The sequence below is a fragment of the Macrobrachium nipponense genome, chromosome 5, assembly GCF_015104395.2.
Source record: "Macrobrachium nipponense isolate FS-2020 chromosome 5, ASM1510439v2, whole genome shotgun sequence".
Lineage (NCBI taxonomy): Eukaryota > Metazoa > Arthropoda > Malacostraca > Decapoda > Palaemonidae > Macrobrachium > Macrobrachium nipponense.
In genome coordinates this window covers 109,089,660-109,111,987 of record NC_061107.1, presented here as the reverse complement: position 1 = coordinate 109,111,987, position 22,328 = coordinate 109,089,660, and the positions used below count along the sequence as shown (strand labels likewise).

The 22,328-nt window shown below is 36.1% G+C and overlaps 1 protein-coding gene across 1 annotated transcript in view; it reads left to right on the top strand.

Moving 5' to 3' along the window:
• The first annotated feature begins 22,084 nt into the window (after positions 1 to 22,084).
• The window catches only part of LOC135215579 (piwi-like protein Siwi), a 327,956-nt gene continuing 327,712 nt past the window's right edge, over positions 22,085 to 22,328 (top strand). Inside the window, exon 1 of the mRNA XM_064250442.1 lies at positions 22,085 to 22,286. The gene's annotated coding sequence lies outside the window, so the exon portion shown is untranslated. The remainder of the gene's footprint in view (positions 22,287 to 22,328) is intronic.

The window sequence follows — 22,328 nt, the reverse complement described above, 5'->3', positions numbered from 1 at the left end:
TTATGGAAAAGATGCTATTTAATAGAATAACACCATACATTTTCGGAACAGTGGTGGACAAGAACGAACATGAAAAAAACATCCCTGACAACATGGAGCGTAGTTACAAAGGCTGCCTTAATTTGTATCATATTTATGTACAAAAATAAAAATACCTTATATGTAATATATTTTCATACACATTTTAAACTTTAAAAGAATAACATTAAAAAATAGACACATCGATCGCTAATTTTGCGCACTTTTTTTTTTTATAACTATTTTCGGAAGAGCGGGAGACAGCGGTCTCACAAGAACAAACGTGAAAAAACCTATTTGATAACGTGAAGGGCAGTTTCAAAAGCTGCCTTTTTATCATATTTCTGCACAGAAATAAAAATACCCTATACGTAATACATTTTCATACACATTTTAAACATAAAAGCAGAAAATTTATAAACAGGCCACATCGATCGCTAATTTGCACTTTTTTTTTTTAATTTTCAGAAAAGCGGCAGCCGGCAGCTCACAAGAAAGAACATGAAAAACATCATATTTGATTACGTGAAGGGCAGCTTCAAAGCTGCCTTAGTTATCATATTTCTGTGCAGAAATAAAAAAAAATACCCTATACATAATACTTTTTATACTTTTACATTTTAAACATAAAAACATGAACATTTATAATCTACACATCCATAGCTAAATTTGCACTTATGTAACATGATATTTTGGCATAGAACGTGTCAGAGGCATATATTTTACCCTAATACCTATGTAATAACTCCGTAAAATTTGGTTAATATCATTTGCATAACCTTCATGGTCTGGAACGGCATTTCTACAAATGTATGAACTTGTTTGACAACGGCGCTAGTGGCGCTGTTAACTGAAGATTGTGCCGTTAATATACCTCGAAATGCCTTTTTTTTTTTTTTTTTTTTTTTTTTTTTTTTTTTTTTTTTTTTTTTTTTTTTTTTTTGTTTTTTTTTTTTTTTTTTTTTTTTTTTTTTTTTTTTTTTTTTTTTTTTAATGAATATTTTTGGCGACTGCCGGAAAACCGATTCGCCGCTAAGCGATAGCGCCATTAACCGCGGGCCGCGCTTGTAATAGGTTATAGTAATTTTAGGTATATTTGAAGTAGGATATTATTTAAGGTATACATTTGGTATCTTAACCTTCAAGGTTGGCAGTTATAAGCATTTTTAGTGGTGTTCTAACTATTCGCGGGTTTTAACTATTCACGGGGGCGTCTGGTACACATACCCCCGCGAATATGGGGGGAAACTCTGTATATGTACCATGATAACATTGTCATCTTATATGCGAGGATAACTTGTTAAATGTTATTCATTTTCTCTTTGTATTGAAATATCATAAGCCAATGTGCATTAAACATTTTATAGATATTTTGCTGTTTACATTAGTATAATATTTTAAGATGAGTAGTTCTTTGTTATTAGCAGTTAGAGGGTATATATACTTATGAGTAACAGTTGTAATAGGGTACTAATCTAAGATGTGTTAGGAAGGTGGGATGATAGTTTGGGTATATTTTTGTTTGAAATATTAAATTGGTTTAGTATAATTAAGGTATAATTTTGCTTGAACTATCAAATTAAGCAGTGAAATGTTAAAATAGACAGTTATAAACATTTTAGTTTATGGGGACTTGGTATATGGCAGTTATAAGCCAGTTATAAGGATTTTTAGAGGGGCTTTTGCATTTCTGCAGCAGATTCTGGAACCTAATACTGCATGAAAGTGGGGGAGCACTGTAGATAAACCAGGAAAAGATAGAAGTAATCCATCTAATTACAGACTAGTATTGCTATTAAGCTATTTATGTAAAGTTTTAGAAAAAAAATGGCCGATGCGCAATTAACCTGTTATCTAGGAATATATACTAACTCCAAGTCAATTGGGTTTGATACGTAGAGGACCATATCAGGAAGGGCTTTGATCAGAGAAAACTAAAATTAGCTTTTCTTTTTGGTATTGAGAAGGTATATGACACAACATCGAGATTTACCATCATGCAAAAACTTCACTCAGTAGGGTAGCAAGTCACCTGCCAACTTTCATTAAAACATTTTTGACGGATAGGACTTTCCAAATGAGTAGAAAATTCTTATCCAGAATACTTTAATTTAGAAGGTTGTACTCTGTTTGTCTTGGCAATTGATGACTTCACTGTACAGTTCACAAAGGATGGAGTTAAAAATATCTTTTATGTTGATGACTATCATATTACACAAGTAGCACCCAGAGACATGCCCAAAGAGTCCTCAGTACTGACAAATAATAGTAACTGATAAATATAAGTAACTGGGAAAATTCAGTTGGATTTTGTTTTTAAGCCAATAAAACAAAAGCCATTATGTATTTTCGTAAATACCTAGAAATCAAACACCACCTCAACACTGAAATTGAGTTTTGTGCAAATGTTAAATACATAGGAATAATGTTTAATCAACATTTAAACTGGGAAGCGCACACAAAGTATATTAAAGCCAAAGTCTTATAAGCCCTTGCCCTAATAATTAAACTCACTCTACGTGGGGAGCAGGGACATGACACTGTGCTAATGTTATATAGGAAATCAGTTTTATCAATAAGAGACCACTGCAGTCCTATATATTCTTCAGCTCTGAAACAGAAGTGAAAATTTGATGCATTGCGTCACGAAGGGATAAGTTTCTGTACTGGTGCACTCCGATCATCCCAATAAATTCCCTTTTTGCAGAGATAGGCATACTACCTTCGAGGCTTCATCGCAACTTAATAACACTACTTAAGGGTCTTTCCTACAAGCAGGATCATCTGCAACTGCCAGCTTTCTGAGTTGTAATCCTAGGATTGAATGTCATGGTGCTAGCTCCTTTTCCAAAAAGAGGAAAATACTTAATGAAGTCTTATAACACCAATATTCCTCCAACACTAGAACAGCAACCACCTTTGACTCTGAAACGAATAAAAATATGCACTGTTTTGTCTTGCCTTCTTAAGTGAAATACCCTGTAGGGTTTAGTGCCATCAATGCACCTTATGCGATGCACTTGAGGTCTTGGCAGCATCCCTTTGGCCCTTAGCTGCAACTTTTTGTTCCTATTACTGTACCTCCTTTCATATTCTCTTCCTTCTATCTTACTTTCCACCCTTTTAGCAATTGCTTCATATTGCTTGAGTAACCTCATAGGTCCCCGTGCTTGGTCTTTGGCCTAAATTCTTGTCAATTCAGTTCAGTTTAGCAAAATGTGACTAATACAGAGATGTATTGCTAACATACTCTAGAACACATTCAAAGAAAGGGAAACCAATTCATGATATAGATGGCTATAAAAACAATACTGGAGTAGGAGCTTCAGCTTTCTCAAATGATAAATCAAAATAGGCCTTCCATTGAAACAATCTGTATTTACTGCAGAACCCTCAGCCATATGAACAGCACTAGATATACTAATCTGGTAATAGAGCAATCTCTTCAGTAATTTTCAGCGACTAACATAGTGCTATTTATGCTATAAGCAAGTGCAAATCTTCAAATCATCTCCAAGGAATCCAAATAAAAATCCATCACTTCTCCAATCTGGATTATCAGTAAAAATCTGTTGGATTCCAGCATGTGTAGAAGATGAAGTACAGGAACCCAGTGAAATCGTAATGGCTTGTGAAAACACAGAAAGTCAGGAACTTGATAAACCAAAACAAGAAAAACTAAAAAGCTGAAAAATTTTAGTGTTTGAGGAAATTCCTAACTTGGGTCAGGAGGCTTTGTCAGTACACTGGGTAGTGACAGAAAAAGGAAAATAAAACAGTGATGGGAAAAAGAAAATTAAACCATGGCTAGTTGCCAGAGTTTTGAGGAAAAAAAAGAAATCCATACAGATTCCCCTCCCACTGTTAGCAAGGAAGTGTTGAGGTCCTTTGTTGGTGTATTTTATTCCAAAAGATGGGCAGTGAATTCAGTAGATATTAGGCTGCATTCTACAGAGTGAACAGTTTGAGCGTGATTTGTATTTTACTTCACCTGCTGAAGCTGACTGTGATGATAATGTACTATGGAAAAAGTTTAGTCATGCGCAAATCAGAAATAATTTTCAGGTTAGGGAGCAAAAGTAGTGCTTGATTGAGTTACAATGGCTTGGATTATTGTACAGAATAAGAATGGGTGTCACATTTCATCAAAATGAGCATTGTAAATCTCTCTAAATCTATAATTGTAAGTGCTGAGAGAGGATTAATTAAGAATATGGAGTGTAATAAAGAAGAAAAGGAGATCTTTAGGAATAGGCCAACTAGGGTACGAGGGTGGTTATGCACAAATCCAATACCTGAATTGTCCTATGATGTATTAGATCTTGGCTGTTAAATAATTAACCCTAAAGGTAAAAAACATCTGATTGAGGCAAACAAATGTCTAAGAAAAGCCTGTACCTTTTGAGAGCTGTACGCACTTCACAAAAATGGGAGGCTGTTTTTAAGGTTTAAGTTGGTTGTGTACAGTGATGCTTCTACGCTAATCTCCTCAATGAATTTAGCAGTGGTGGGGGGCTTTAATTTTCTTGGTGAAAAATGGAAATAATGTCCTTTATACTGGGAGTCACAGAAAATAAGAATGGTTGTAAAAAGCACACTTGCAGCAGAAACACTAGCAGCTGCTGAGGCAGTAGATATGACTTACTATCTTGGAAACATGTTCCAAATATTGTATGATGGAAAGAAATCTGCCTGTGGAACTTTGTGGATAACTGTTCACTTTATGAGAATGTGTACTCTTGAAAATGTTTCAGAAAAGCAATTGAAGAATTGACATAGCTATTCTCAAAGAATTGGTTCAGAATGGAGAGTTATAAGATATTTTGGGTAGATTTAAAAGCACAGTTGACTGACATGTTAACCAAAATGGGCTAAATTCTTTGGGAGTGGATCCCTGAAATCTTGAATAGATTATGTAAGATGATGATTTTTTCTTTCCTAAGTCATATAATGCTTGTTGCTTTGGACATCGATTTCGTTTGTTCTCTTTTAAAGAGAGGGAATATGTTAACTCTGTTGAGAATTTTTGCACTCTTCATTCGTTTTTGAGGTTTATGTTGTGAGTGGGAAGGGAAGTGAATTGAAATGAAGTAGGCACTTGTCTGGCGGAATCTCAGAGGTAAAGAAAGTCAGCTTTTTATGTCTGCCTTTAATTAATCCTGCCACTCTGGTTTAAATGTTCTACACCTGAATGGAATCCAACTTCCAGGGATGGTAAGATTCAGAAAAAAGAATTCCACATCTGGCAGAATATTTTTTGCGTTTCGTGCATACTTACTATAGTTTAGGTAAGACCCACCGAGCCTCCCCACAACTTGAAGGGCTGTCAGTCTAACAAGAGCTACCAGCATTCAAAATACACCTGGTGGAGAGCAGGTGTACAGTGAACTTCTACTAGCTCTGTTTAGCAATCGCTGATTCAGTGTATATGCAAATAAATCGGGGGGAAATTAACTTAATTCACCCATTTTTTTGTAGAGCAATATTCACTAATTTTGTGTGTGTTAATTTTTGTGTGACTTTAATACATTTATGAAAATTTACTATATCTCTTGAGAGAATTTTTATGGCATGTGTAATATGTATGGTCATTTTTGTATAGATAAAATTATTACTAATATTCAAATATTAATAATGTAAACAGCACAGATTAATTCATTAACGAAAATGTAGTGAATTAGATAGGGTTTTAGTTCAATAAATTGCTTTCCCTGGTCTTTGTCTTCGACTTTGGGAGGTATGAAGATGTAACTGTTGTGATTGCTGTTAGTTTAATGTTTACTGAAGGTGTATATTCTTATAACCTATTTGTGAATTTATTTTTATTTCTTTATGTGCTTCCACTAGTGTTTTGAATATTTATGTGCATTCTCTCTTTCTCTCTCTCTCTCTCTCTCTCTCTCATCTCTCTCTCTCTCTTCTCTCTCTCTCTCTCTCTTCTTTTTTTTATATAAATGTCTTGCCTCTTGGCATGGCATGGAGATCTCTGCTATCTTTAGCAGTTGGTAAGTAACCAAATGATGAATTTTATTGTGAATTTTTGTATTATCAAATTGTGTTAAGATGTATAAACATTTGTTACAGTCCAGAAGAAGATAGAACCCACATGAAGAAACGTTTGATGAGACAGCATAAAGAAGTCGTAGGAAATGAATACATATTCGATGGCATGCAGCTTTATTGCCATTTAAATTGGGCAAGGAGGTAATAATCCTTTAGATCATTGTTCAAATTTAAATCATAGTTTTAGTTCTAAAATTTTGCACATAATCAGAGTGAACTGATGTACTGACCTTATGTCTTGGAGTTGCCTTCATGCATAATGTGTAGTCCGACCTCTTAAATCCAGCATTCCATGTTCTGGGATCTCCCATTAACTGGGACGATTTTTGAAGCTGCCACTTTTAGTTCTCGAGCTGCAGCTACAAGTGTGATGTCACGTTTCAGTTTTTGGAATTGTTCGGATTTCTGAACTGAAGCTTGCTCCATAAATGTATAAGAACAGTTTATTTTCAGTGAGAATGTTCTGTGAAATAAAAAAAAATATGCAGGATTAAAAAACTAATTTACATATATAAAACTTATTGTATCATCCAAACACAAGAAGATTTCTTCAATACAGTAAAACCTCTTTTTATCGGATCCAGAACCAATGGACATTGAATTTAATGGACAACTGTTAAATTACATACCATCTGTGAATAGGCTAGCTTTTGCAACAATGGGTATCATGAAAAATTGGTTATTTTAAAGATACTGCAAATATTGGTTTACTTACTGTATCCTTAAAAATTCAAAATAGATGAAATAGCAAAGTTGATTCTATATCATGTTTTTCCTAAACACATTCCCTAAAAGGAAAACATTGTTTTGTTTACTTCTCATCACCACCACCATAAACCCCTAAAAATACGATAATTTACAATAATTCAAAATTATTATTTACTACCAAAATAATGATTATTTTTTATTGAAAAATATTACCCTAAATGTTATTTCTACCGTAATTACACAATCATCATAATTTTCAAAGGATACTTAAAAGATATTGTTGCTGTGATCACTACGTAATTAGATGTTCACATTTCATCAGCTGGCTGGCCTCAGATAAAAGTTGGTTTCACTGATTTGAAATTATTCCTTGAATGGGCTATTTATTATGAAGATATGCCAATAATGTATAAGGTAAAAATGGTTTATAACTTATTCTTCTCCAATAATAATAATAATACGAGTACAATAGTTATCGTTCATATGACTTAATTATAGAATTATTTACCACCAAATTGATAGTATTATGTTATCCTAAGTGGTATCACTACGAAATTACACTACATTAAAATTTCAAAAGGATACCAAAAAGATTATAGTTGCTTTGAGTACTACCATAATTTGATGATTGCATTTGAGGCTTTCACAATAAGAAGGGTCTTATCAGTCTGGAGGGTTGAAGCCTGTGTAAATAGAAAATGAAAAATCAATTGCTAACTTGGTTGAAAATATTATCTAGTAACATGAGTGAGTTTTTAAGAAGGTGCCTTCATAGGAAAACTTGAGCACAAAATAAACAATATGAAGGGTCTAACTCAGCCAGCTGAGTAGCTCAGGTAATCAGCATACAATTGACAAAATTTTAAATCAATAAGGTAAATGCAGGGTTTTGCTCATTACTGTAGCACACCAAGGAAACGAACAGTGATATACGTATCGTACTTCTGGATGTATTGGTGCAACATTGAAATATCCATTTTGAGGTCTTGTGCCTCCAGATTTAGTGCTAAATATGTAATATTCACTACATATTGGTATCATATAAAAAAAAAAAAACATAATGACTGTGCATCTTTTCCATTGCTCTTTTAAAATGTTAAGAGTAAATGAATCTGGATACTCTTATTTATATAAGACAAGGTTATATTAAGTTATACAAAGTGGTTTTTAAGTAAAAATATGGCTTAAGTAGGTCTCATTGTAAACTAAATTTAGATCATTTTTCATTAGTAGATGGCGCTGAGGTCCTTTTGTGTGTGTGTGTAAAGTTAGAGAGGTTCAGATCGATAATTTCACTTGATTTCATTTTATGACCTTTGTATTTATCTGCGTGAAAACAACAATCAAATATGTTCTTTCATACTCGGTAGTTTTAATTAAAGTACTTTTCTCTTTAGTTTTTATTTACGGTCAGTTTAATGGCATATCGAAGTTCATGGGAATGTAATCTCTGTTGCCGATGCACAATAATTTATAGGCAATATGCAACTTGAACACTGTTTTCTCAGCATCAGCTACAACTTCCAGCTTAAATGTTAGCAGTACGCTATAGTATATTTCCTTGCTGATCTTTTCTCAGTATTGAATAGGATATAGTGTAAAGGTATATCAGCCTATTTAACATCATTTGTAACATAGCTACAGTAATTGTTTACTATCGTATGATAGTTGAAATGTGATTCAGTTGTGCTTAGCACAAACTGCTATTTCCCCTTAGATTGTAATGCTGCTATTAATACGTTTGTCATTCTCATGTATATTTTTAAAACTATCTAGAAGATAGGATAAAGAGATGTAGGAAAAGAAATTAATATACGAGGTACATGATAAAATCATGAACTTTGTTATTTTACTCAAATATTTTCCATGTTTATTGTACAGATGAATAGTTTGTTACTGTTTCTTCATTAATTTACATCTCTTTAACTCTTAAAATTACACAACCTTTGCTTTCAACTCTTAAAAATTACACAAACTTTTGGTGTCGTGCAGTTTATAATTTAAATTATTAACAATTAAGCTATATCTTACTGTAATGGTACTGTTCATTTATATAAATACATAGTACAAATAGGCTTACTGCAAGTTCCTAAAAGATGACTTGCTGGTTTTGTGATGGTTTGGGTTGTATTTGATTTGAAATGATTTGTAATTGTTTTAGAAGGATAGTTTATGGTATATTTTTGTTAAAACTATGAAATCATACTGTGAACTGTTTAAAATAAGCAGCTATAAGCATATTTAGAGTACTATAAGGGGTAAAAGATATAAATATACCTGGACTAGTAGCAAAAACACACTTTCACAGATACAGGTGTCCTGGACCTCGATGCTATCTGTTCTAGAAGAAGTGACAAGATGCAATTTAGTAGAGATTTGAATTAATTTTTCCCATTAGTAATAACTGAAAATTGTAATTTTTCCCAGAAATAACTGAAAATAGTTTAATTCTTTCTTGACCACCAGTATTACCTTAACCTTGTCTTTTTATACAAAATATAACACACAAATTCCAATTTAAATAAGTTTAAATAATGTACGTATTAGATGCACTTTTCATATTTTGATATATACTGGCATACATACACCTAATGCTACCATATTATCTGTGGTTGACTGAGCACCATAGGCCAGGCTAGGCTACATAGTATGTACTGTAAAAGTTGGTAGAATTATTGTTGCTATAGTATATTCACAACCGTGCATTTGATGTCTATGCCAGTCCCTTATGGCGCTCGTGATTGGCTGTTAACCCAATCACAGAGCTGGAAACTCTCTCTTAAACCCAACTTTTTGTAAATCTGGTTCCATTCGTCAACTAAAGACAGTGATCTTATCGGTAAAATTAAATCTGCTGATTATTTTAATTTTGTAAACAAAACCAGAATGCAAATGGCAGATTGCTCTCTTCATATTATAATTTGATATGGTAATAACACAATCTACTATCCAACTTACAACTGCTCGACATACTACCACCTCGTACTTACAACCTTACTTCAGACATTTGACCATTGAGTTACTTGGCACTGCGCCATCTCATGAGAAAACTCTCATCAATCAGGCATGAGAACTCTCATCACTCAGGCAGCATCAGTTTGAGTTACCCTGCCCTATCTGCAGCATCATTTGGTATTAACTGTACTGTAGACTGAATTGCAAACTAATTTACGTAAGAATCGACTTCTGACATGCATGCAAGAACCTAACCCCATTGTAACTCAGTGCCAGATTGTACGTAATATAATACTATTACATAAATGATTAAAATGTATTAGTAGAAGTACATTATGGTAAAAAGAATTGAAATAATGATTGTACATTACATTACAGTACTAAGTAGGAATAGTCTAAAACTGGCAAAATCACACAATACCTTTACAATGAAGTATTGTGCAAGTTCTAAGTACCGTATTGTTAATTTACAAGAGAAAGTATCTCCAAATTACATCTCTTCTACCAGCCATGTAATGGCAGTGAAGATAAAGATTTAGAATGTAAACTATATCAACTGCAAATGGCTATAATGTCAATGCTTACTTATATCCTGTAATGTACATTTAACTTTATCAAGTGATTTTCTCTTGAAAATAGTTGGGTTTAATGACCTATTCTGTTTTAGAATTATGGCTAAAGATCGTTCACCTGTAACAAAGTGAGAGCTTACTCCACATAACATCTAGTTATAGTAATTATCCGTGGTAGTTAGTTTTGTTTACAGTATCAAAGTTATATTGCTAGTGATTCACTTGAATATTGTACAGTATTTACTGTTATTATGGATTTTTTGTTGATAATTTGTCAAGTATTGTGACAGTAGTTAATTATTGATGCAGCTACCGACACTTTAAGGGTTAGCCTATCGTTAAAAATCTCAGCAGGATTTTAATGTCACACAAAGACCTCTTTCATAATAATTTTCAATAATCTCATAAGTTTTATTGTTCTTACCATTTTCCTCGTCTGCTTGTCTGCAATGGCTGTCTTCGGACCAATGATTGAAACAAACTAGTACACCATAGAAAGCCACAAAAACTGAAGAAATACCTGTATAAGCATGTACTACTTGCTCAAAACAATAGCAGCAGAGCAAGTAGCTTCAATGAGCATGGTAACAATGCCAACTGGCGGTGACTGACCAAACCACCTCTTGTTTACAAAAAAATCATGAGATTCATTGGGATGGATTCTGGTTTTTTGATTAAGCTCATATGTAAAATTTACTCAAAAGTTTCACATCGAAATTGATTATTTAGAGTTCTAGTACAGTTGAGGGCTGGTCTCTACTGTATGTATATGAAACAAATTAGTGGAATTTCTTTTTATAGCAGTGCCGGCTTGGATGCTTTGATTCGTTATCTCCATGGGCTACTGTATTATTTCATGGCAGGTATTTTAGGGTATTAATATTTCAAAAAATTTTTATTACTTATTATGGTATGGATTGAAAATAGACAAAAAAACACTGAAATTAACAGGTTTCAGGTACACCTGCATGCTCTCCATTACCATATATGCATATAATAATATTCAGCACAATTAGTTTTAAAGTTACAATGCTCACAACCTATTTTCAGAAAGCTAAAACATTGCCAAACGGCAAGTAAAACAAATTTGTGTGAAATCCTTATTGGGTCGAGAAATAAGAAAATATATATGCAAAAAAAATTGCCATTTACTACTTCAAAATGTTTTTCTTTCAGAATTACTATTTTTTTTTTTAGCTAAGAAACTTTTCATCTTGAAAAATAAGGGCCAAAAGTTGTAAACAATGATGCTATTGGAAGAAAGTCACATTCAGTTAACTGAAATGAAAGCAAAGCACCATAAAGTAGACCAGTTTTTGCTTCATACTGCAACAAAAATCACAAAAATATCTTTAAAAAATGACTGAGGTACCATTGTTTGAAAATTGCAGATTTTAAATCTGATTTTTCGGTGTATTTGGATTTTTAGAAAAATTTATAGATCCTTCATATTATTAAGGCCTCATTTGTCAGCTAAAATAATAATGTATGATAATTATCGTATGACTGCATTATTTGGAAAGTTACTTTCTACCAAAATGATAATGGATTTCAATGCCGTTTACTAAAGAGAGAGAGAGACTCACTCACTCTCTGGCCTTTTTTTTTTTTTTGGAAAAAAAAAAATGCCTTGTTGGACGTGAGAGAGAGAGAGTGGCCCTTTTTGGAAAAAAAAATGCCTTGTCGGATGTACATCACGCAGGAATAGAAGAAGCTACCTGGGCATAAGCCTATGAAAGACAGGCTTACGCTTGCATTTTGTTCGAACGACAGTAGGGATTGCAAGAGCCTATGAAAGACAGGCTTACGCACGCACTTTGTTTGAACGCCAGTGGGATTGCAAGGTGAAGCCCCTACTTGTCTATCATTCGAAGACTCCTTGAGCCTTCAAGGCCCACAAAGTACGTAAGGAGAAGCTTCCAGTGATGTGGAGGGCTAATGCGAAAGCCTAGTTAACGAGACTTTTGTTCACTGATGGGTAAATCTGTGTTTTGCCCTGACATTGAAGAAATTCTTGGAAGAGAAGCACCTCACTCTGAAATGTCTGCTGTTGGACAATGCCCCTGCTCACCCTCCTGGCCTCGAGAAATATATCCTAGCGGAGTATTCTTTTATCGAGGTTCTTTATCTTCTGCCTTACACCACCCCTCTCCTCCAGCCCATGGCCCAGCAAGTGATATCGAACTTCAAGAAGCTGTATACGAAACATCTTTTCAAGAGATGTTTAAACATCACCAATACCACAAACCTCACCTTGCGTGAATTTTGGAAGGAGCATTTTCGATGTTGTCATATGCATCTGACTCATCGATCAAGCATGGCTGGAGGTTTCGAGGCGAACTTTGAATTCTTCGTGGAGGAAACTCTGGCCTGATGCCATATCCGCACAAGACTTCGAGGGATTCAACTTGAGCGAAGCTGATGCAGATTCAGAAGCAGTTGACTGTCCTAAAACTGTTTTGCAACTAGATCTTGACAAGCTCGTTGCACTTGGCAAGTCCACGGGGCTGGTCATAGACGAGGACATCAATGACCTTCTTGAGGAGCACCAAGAGTAGCTTATGATGGATGACCTGAAGGAGTTGGAGGCCATGCAACATAACATCATTCAAGAAGAGTTCTCTAGCAGCGGTGAGGAGGAGGAGGAGTACCCTATGACAACGGCAGAAATTAAGGATGCTCTGGCTGCTTTTCATAAAGTGCAATAATTTGTGGAAAAGACACCCCCGAAAAGGAACTTACTCAAGTCATATGCTTGCGCAACAGCAAAAAAAAAAAGAAAAAAATAAAAATAATTTTATTTTTTTTCTAAAGTTAACCCTTTAACGCTGATTGGACGTATTTAACGTCAGTGAAAATTGTCTGTCGGGTGCCGAACCGACGTATGTTATGTCAACGAAATTTTTTTTTTTTTTAAATTTGCGGAAAAATAGTTATAGGCCTACTAGGCAAAAACTTTTGAATCACGCGCCTTGGGGGATGCTGGGTAGCTCACGGATCAAGCTGCTGTTTGTTTACAATCGTTACCCAGGCACGCAAGTGCAAATTTATTTCTTCTCGCACTAAAAAACATCCGCGACACATCTTGGAATTTATTCTGTCACTTTGACATAATTTTTGCACCATTTTATTTTAGCCGTTACATGAAAATGTGCGCAATTTCATGTAGAATACAACAAAAAACAACTCATGGTAGACGTCAGTGCTCTGAATTTCTTTGAAATCAAGAAGAAATTCTCGATGGAGACGTCTTCCTCTGTTCTGTCTGCTCTTCATCCAGGGGACTGGATGGTGCTGGAGTCCCTGGACCTTCAAGATGCATATTTCCATGTGCCAATTTCATCCGGCCTCGCAGAAATACCTAAGATTTATGTTTCAGGGAAGATTCTTCCAATTTCGAGCGCTGTGCTTTGGACTCTCGACAGCCCCTCAGGTCTTCACGGACATCATGAAGAATGTAGCTCATTGGCTACATTTGAAAGGGATCAGGATCTCCCTATATTTGGAAGATTGGCTCATAAGGGCCCAATCAAAGGATCAATGTCTGGAGGACCTTTCATTCACCCTAAAATTAACCAAGTCTCTGGGACTCTTAGTCAATCCCGAGAAGTCCATGATGGTTCCCCAGCAAAGCATTGTCTATCTGGGGATTCAGATGGATTCTCGGAATTTTCTAGCGTCTCCTTCCCAGGAAAGGAGAGAACGCTGCTTAGAAAAGGTGGCAGTCTTTCTAAAGAAAGAACATTGTTCCGCGAGGGAGTGGATGAGTCTGCTGGGGACCCTCTCCTCGCTGGAACAGTTCGTTTCTTTAGGAAGACTACACCTCAGACCCCTTCAATTTTACCTGAAGGAGAGGTGGGATCGGAAGTCACAAGAACTAGGAGACTCCTTTCCTATATCAGAGAAGATAAAGGAGAATCTCCGCTGGTGGTTGGATCCACAGAAGTTAAGCAAGGGGATCTCTCTTCACTTGAAGAGCCCTCTCCTAGCGTTATTTGCAGATGCGTCAGACGCGGGATGGGGAGCAACGCTAGGTACGATAGAGGTGTCGGCACCTGGAGGGAAGAACAGGTGTCCTGGCACATAAACAAGAAAGAATTGACAGCCATCATCTAGCTCTCATTCATTTCAAGAAGCAGGTATCAGGATTGGTAATTCAGATTCACTCCGACAATACAACAGCCCTAGCATATATTAAGGAAACGGGGGAACGCTTTCCTTCTCCCTTTATGAGACAGCGAGGGACCTGCTGATCTGGGCTCAAGAGAAGAAGATCTCTCTCCTCACAAGGTTTGTTCAGGGCGAGAGAAACGTCCGTGCGGACCTTTTGAGCAGAAAAGACCAAGTCCTACCCACAGAGTGGACACTCAACCTTCAAGTCTGTGAGCAACTTTGGCGGTTGTGGGGAAGACTGAATGTAGACCTGTTCGCTACCAACAAGAACAACAGGCTGGAAATTATTGCTCCCTGATCTCGGACCCTAGAGCAGTGGCCATAGACGGCCTTCTGCTAAACTGGGCAGGTTTAGACGGTTACGCTTTTTCCTCCCCTTTCAAGATATTAGGGATGTTAGAAGAAAGTTCGCCTGCTCAGAAGGAACAAGGATGATACTGATTGCTCCCTTTTGGCCAGCACTAGATTGGTTCACAGAGGTACTAGAGTGGATATTGGATTTTCCCAGGTCGCTTCCACTAAGGAGCGATCTTCTCAAACAGCCCCACTTCAATAGATTTCACAAGAACCTCCCCGCTCTAAGTCTGACTGCCTTCAAACTATCGAAGGACTCGTTAGAGCGAGGTGCTTTTCACGCAAGGCTGCTAAAGCTATCACAAGAGCCTGAAGATATTCCACTTCAAGAGTGTATCAGTCGGAGTGGGAGGTGTTTAGAAGATGGTGTAAGGCTAAGATAGTATCCTCTTCCAGTACCCCTGTAACTAACATTGCTGATTTTTTCCTTTATTTAAAGAAGAATTGTAGCTTGGCAGTGTCAACAGAGAAGGGCTACAGGAGTATGCTGGCCTCGGTTTTCAGGCATAGAGGCCTAGATCTTACTAATAATAAAGATCTTCATGACCTTATAAGGTCTTTTGAAACTTCTAAAGGTCAGAAGATTAGAAGCCCTAGCTGGAACTTGGATTTAGTGCTTAAGTTCCTCATGTCAGAGAAGTTTGTACCTTCACATACAGCCTCCTTCAGAGACTTAACTAGGAAGTCTTTGTTCCTCTTCTCTCTAGCAACGGCTAAGAGAACAAGTGAGCTACAAGCTTTGGAAGGTAGAGTGGGTTTTAGGAAGGATTCAGCGATTTGCTCCTTCAAGCCACTCTTCTTGCTAAGAACTAAAATCCTTCCAAGCCATGGCCAAGAAGCTTCGAGGTAAGAGGACTTTCTTCATTAGCAGGAAAGGAACTGGAGAGGACTTTGAGTCCTGTCAGAGCCCTCAAGTTCTACCTAAAAAAGAAAGCAATACTAGGAGGTACGGAAGAAAGTCTCTGGTGCTCAGTCAAGGATCCTAAGAGACCTATTTCGAAGAACGCCCTGACGTTCTTCATTAAAGATGTGATAAAGGAGGCCCATCTCTCATGCAGTGAAGAGCACCTCAAGCTCCTCAGAGTAAAAGCACACGAAGTGAGAGCCATAGCAACGTCAATGGCTTTCCACAAAACTTGGTCTCTCCAGGCTCTTATAGAGTCAACATACTGGAGGTGTAACTCTGTTTTCGCCTCTTTATTATTTAAGGGACGTGAGAATTATGTATGAGAAGTGCTTCTCCCTGGGAGCTTATGTTTCCGCGGATTCAGTGCTGTTAAAAGGAGCCGAGGTTAATCCTTCTTAACTTAGTTTATTTTTTAATTTATGTTATTTGGTATGTTATGTTATTTGGTGGTGGTTTTTATTGGTCGATTGAAAGAGGGAATCGGGGACCCCTTTTTCAATTTTTAGATTCTAACATTACTAATATGGTCAGGTGGTCAGGATTGGCTTTAGTGCTCCTTGTTTTTACTAGTAAAAGAAACCTAAAGCTCTGTCATGTAAGGGGGCTAGTCCCCATTGATATGATATAGGTAAAGGCTCTGCCATGTAAGTGGGTCAGCCCCCATTGGCACGATCCAGAGAAGGCTCTGTCGCGTAAGCGGGTCTAGCCCCCAGTGACATAATCCAGAGAAGTTTTTTCAGTCATAGGTCCCTACCTCGCTGAAACTCTTGAGGCATGCAGACTCATAGACAGTAATCATGAAGTCTTTTGCCCATTCAGGTAAGAACCATGGATTATATATCCTAAAACATATGTTGTTTTTTCCCTGTTTTTTAATGTTGTATTTAGCTGTCTCTTGCCCTCCACCAAGGGTGCCAATCAGCTAAGTATATATCTGCTGGGTAAGTTGCATGTACAAAAATGATATTGTTAAGATAAAGTTTTGTACATACTTACCTGGCGATATATACAATTAATGGCCCACCCACCTCCCCTCAGGAGAAAGGTGGAAGAGAAAATCTGGTTTAGAAAACGGGAATGGTTCCGGATCCTGCCACCCAGCGGCGGGAATGGTAGATCACCTGACCTACCTGTAGCGTGTGCCGCGAGTTTGAAATTCTGTCGGGACGACCGAGTCTATAGCTAAGTATATATCTGCAAGGTAAGTATGTACAAAACTTTATTGTATCTTAACAATATCATTTCAAATTAGCCGTTACATAAAGTTTTATATATGGAAATTTACGCAATTTCATGTAGAATACAACAAAAAACAACCCATTACAGTGTTCCCCCCATATTCGCGGGGGATGCGTACCAGACCCCCCCGTGAAATAGTTAGAATCCGCGAATGTTTGGAACCCCTATAAAAGCGCTAAAAACAGCCTATTTTGTTAGTTAAAACTTAAGAAAAACCACTAAAAATGTTCATCCCTTGACTCACGAACGCATTGACCCACGTACAACTCGATCCCCGACCAAAATTATAGGTAAAATTTCACCCTTGACCTACGAACTAACTTTGAGATACGAACCAAAAAAAAATGCGGAAAATAAAAATTCTGTTTGGGTCATGAACTAATTTTGAGACATGAACATTTGAAAAATGCTGGAAATTTCTGGAAAATAACAATTCACTTTGTTTCACAAACTAATTTTTAGACACAAACATTTGAAAAATGCGCGAAAATCGCCCAGCACACGTGAGAGCGTTTGAGTTGCCATGGGAACAGCCATCCTCCAGCCGCCCACGCACGGCGTCACCCACGCATCGCTCTTTGTCTCATCTCATTGTGTACAAGACGTTCGTCAATTCGCTTAGCATTTTTTGCGCTAAAACTTGTGATTTTCTTCATAATGGGCCTAAGAAAGTGAAGAGTGGTGGTGAAAGTAAGAAAGTGAAGAGTGATGGTGAGAAGAGGGTGCAGAGGAAGATAACCATTGAAATAAAGAAAGAAATGTGATGTGATAAAAGCCGCATTGGAAAAGTGGAATGATGTCCAGTGCTTCCTTGAATTGTATCATCCGGACAAAATTGTTACGAACAGGATCGTGAATATGCTCAATGAAAATTTAATGAGCCATTTCAGAAAAGTTATGCAAGGAAGGAAAGGCAACAGACATTGGATAAGTTTGTGATTAAACGTTCACCAAAAAACCTAGAAGAGTTGAATCTCCGGAATGAGATCTCCCCGACCTGGATGGGGGAGGGTCTCCTTCCGCACAATAACCTCCTCCCCACCCACCACCCTCCTCTTCTCTTGTCCGTCAAGCCAGAAGTCTCGCCAGTCATAGTAAGTGTTCACTTTACAAACTTTTTTATAGTGTTAGTTTACCATTTTAAATTATATTATTAGATATATTAAGGTTTTTTACACTGACTTTTACATATGGTGTAAAATAAGGCAAAATATACATAATATATATTGGTTCGTAGGGGTCGAGAACCAATTAATATTATTCCCATTAAACCTTATGGGGAAATTAGCTCCGAGTCACGAACAATTTGGAACACGACCAAGGTCTAGGAACGGATTGTGTTCGTGAGTCAAGGTCTACTGTACTTGGTTTTTTTTAATGGTTTTATACAAAAAGTGCATTTTATGATGAAATTGATCACAAAAACCGGGAATTTGTGGATATTTCTCATAGAAAAATACCGCGAATGCGCGAATTTTCCGCGAATAATGCGGGGAAATGTTCCCGAGAGAAATCCGCGAATGTGTGAGTCCGCGAATCCGGAGAACGTGAATAAGGGGGTTCCACTGTATGTAGCTTTTATCAGTTTTGAAATATTTTCATATAACTGCCAAAATATCAACCTTGGTCAACTTTGACTCGACCGAAATGGTCGAAAAACGCAATTTTAAGCTAAAACTCTTACATTCTAGTGATATTCAATCATTTGCCTTTATTTGGCAACAAATTGGAAGTTTAGCACAATATTTCAATTTATGGTGAATTTATGAAATAAAAGCATTTTCCTTATGTCCGCGCAGTAACTCTTCCGAAAAAACTTACTTTTTTTCGTCCGTTGTCGTAATGTTTGCACTTTTTTTCGTCCGATTGTCGTAATGTTTGCACTATCTTAAATTAGCCGTTACATAAGTTTTATATATGAAAATGTCCGCAATTTCATGTATAATACAAATAAAAACAACCCATGGTTGTCTTTTATCAGTTTTGAAAATATTTTCATATAAATAGTGATGTGCCAAAATTTCAACCTGTGGTCAACATTGACTCGACCGAAATGTTAAAAAAAACGCAATTGTAAACTAAAACTAGTACATTCTAGTAATATTCAGTCATCTCTCATTATTTTGCAACAAATTGGAAGTCTCTAGGACAATATTTCGATTTATGGTGAATTTATGAAAAAAAAACTTTTTCTTAATGTCCGCACGGTAACTTCCGAAAAAATCATATCTTTTTTTGTTCGATTGTCGTAATGCTTGCACCTTTTAAATTAGCAGTTTCGATAAAGTTTTATATATGAAAAGTGCACAAATTTATGTAGAATAAAACCAAAACAACCCCATGGTTTTAGCTTTTATGAGTTTTGAAATATTTTTCATATAAATAATATAGAAAAAATTCGTCCTTCGGTCAACTTTAACTCAACCGAAATGGTAGAAAACTGCAATTTTAAGCTACAACACTTACAGTCTAGTAATATTCAATCAATTACCTTCGTTTTGCAACAAACGGGAAGTCTCTAGCACAGTATTTTGATTTTTTTTTTTTACGTCCGCGCGTTACGAATTCATGCCATCATATTGTGATATTTCTGTGTTGCTTTGATCGTTTTATGATTTGTTATATACCAAATCATCACAATTTAGTTTACAATACAGCGATAAAATAATTAACTCATTAGCTTTAACCATTTTGCTCACAGCGCAATTTGTTATAATTATATATGACCTCTTTTTTTTCGCGCTGTCACACATTCCAATATTTATATATATTTTTTTTCATTTCTGAATGGTTTCATACTAAACTTCAGGCAATGACAAAAAAAAAAGGAGCCTGAAATGAACTTTCTAAACTTGAAAATTAAGCGTACTGTGATTTTTTGAAAAAAAAAATTTTCACTTCGATGCTCACTCGCGAACGCCGCTGGCATACGGGAGACACTCGCAAATACCAGCTCGGCATTTAAGGGTTAAGTGTTTGTTTTCTGCCATTTGTTAATGTGTTTCATAAAGTTTAGTGTTCATGTTTTCTGCCATTTGTCCTCCTCTGTTGCCACTTTTGCCGAACTTGAAAATTAAGGTTACACATTTTAACACATTCGTACGTACAGTGTTTCTTGTACCCTGTACACTAATACACTTTATTTACAGGTAATCACAGTTAAGTTAGGTATTGAATGGTCCAAATTGTTGTATTTCATTGTTTATTGCAGATAAGCTGAAGAAGAAAACCGTAAGAACCACAATTGATCTTGAGATTTCCCTCAATTGATTTTGAGATTTCTATTGAAAAGTATGAAAGAGGCATGTTTGACTGATTTAGTATCTTATTTTGAATACTTAATTACTTTTCTATAATATTTAGACCTTTTTTTCAATGATTTATTAGACAGTTTTTGTCCCTACCCATTACAGTAAATACTATTATGTAGCTTAGCTTACTGTGCTTGGTCAACCATCGATAGTATGGAACTGTTGGACGGAAGCCAGGTTTATTTAATGTATGGTATACATTTAAAGTAAATAAAGGATGTCTATTATGTTAATTTAATGGTAATTGAGGTGTAATGTATTGTATAAAAAGGCGAGGTTAGGGTAATACGTGGTGGTCAAGAACGGATTAATCCATTTTCAGTAATCTTCATGCTTTTCTAGAATGGATTAGCATCAAGGTCCAAGGTTCTATGCATATAACTTGTGCATATGCATGTGTGCTGTTTAAAGAAATAAAAGCAGCTGATTTAAAACTTTTAATTTTGTTTCTGAAAATGGTAGCCAGAAATGGTTGAAGTGCCAGTAAACATCCAAGGTACACAGATCTGAACTCTACTGTGCGCTTCTAATGTGGTTCAAGCTCTAACAAACTAAAGGTGTAGCATTTCCTAGGAGATACTTATTGAGCATTCCTGAATATTCATGAGGAAGTAAACCTAACGAATGACAGTTATCATTCATAATCTTTGTTCTACTTTTGGTAACACAACAGTAATATATAGTAATACGTGGATGTTAGTTTCCAGACCCACTTCTGTGAGGGAAGTTTTGCAATATCCCTAAAAATGGTAATAAATGCTTGCTTCTAGAGTTTGAACACTAAATATGACCCTAATCGTGCTCCCTAAGTATTAAGCTAACTTTTAAATGAAATTTAAGTTGCTGTAATTTGATCTATATGTTTTTAATACATTCCTCCTAAAGAAATAACTGGATGGCGTAAAAATAGTTACAGTACCTACTACGTACATACGTATCCATTTTTTTTATACAGCTACTAACATTACCCTAATTCATGGGATGCCATTTTCTTTTCCCACTCAGCGTAAAGAAGTTTTCTTTGCGTCACTAGGTAAACTTCATAAGTAGTCAATATGAAGATACACAATTCTATTCTATAAAATGATGAAAATGTATATAGCTTACAAATGTAATGGTTGCAGAGGGTGAAGGTAAAATTCAAACAATTTAAAATCATGTACTAGTTTGAGGGCTAACTATGAGAGAGAGAGAGAGAGAGAGAGAGAGAGAGAGAGAGAGATATACGTATGTCATGGGAGGTAAAACTCTGGAGGGGTATCATTTTAAAAAGTGTGACTGGAATCACATCTTCTAAAAGTACAGTAACTTTGTGCTGTACGTAATTACGTAACATAGTACCTACAGATTGTACCAGAACTTTTCTTTCAGGTTAAGAAAGTAATTTTCATAATGACAATTTTTGCATGGTTCTGCAGTGTTTCTGGAGGATTCACAAATGTTCACGCTATTGTGAAGATCTTGTGTGTGCTAATTAGGTTCCAATGAAAAGTTTGCACTAATGTGAATTTGCGCATATCAAATCGTGTATGTTGGGGCTATTAGTGTTTATAGGGAATGGGCTTGCTAGACATTATTTACATACAGGATTTTAATGGTGATTTCTATATTCTGCGATTTTTTGTTGTCTGGCTATGACTTTGTCCAAGAGAGCTGGTTTAAAGAGGTCGGACTGTGTTTTTGTTTAGTAAAGTGACTATTAGTTGCTGTTGATGTATTTTTTTTGCATGGTGTTCATGTAATGGTTGGTAGAAATCTTGATTGATTTTAACTCTTTCAGGTCACAGAGCTAGCATCAAAAAGAGAAGGTGATGATGCAATTTACCAAGTAAAGATTAAATTTATCAAGGAGTTGGGTCATCTTGACTCTCAGTATCTTCAGATCATGGGGATCCTTTTGAGCCGATGCATGGAGCTCCTTGGGCTTCAGCTAATTGGTCGTAACTATTTCAATCCAAAGGCTGAGGCTAGGGATGATAAGTATGAGTAAGTTATTTTTTGAAAGCTGAAATAAAGAATTTGTGTTGA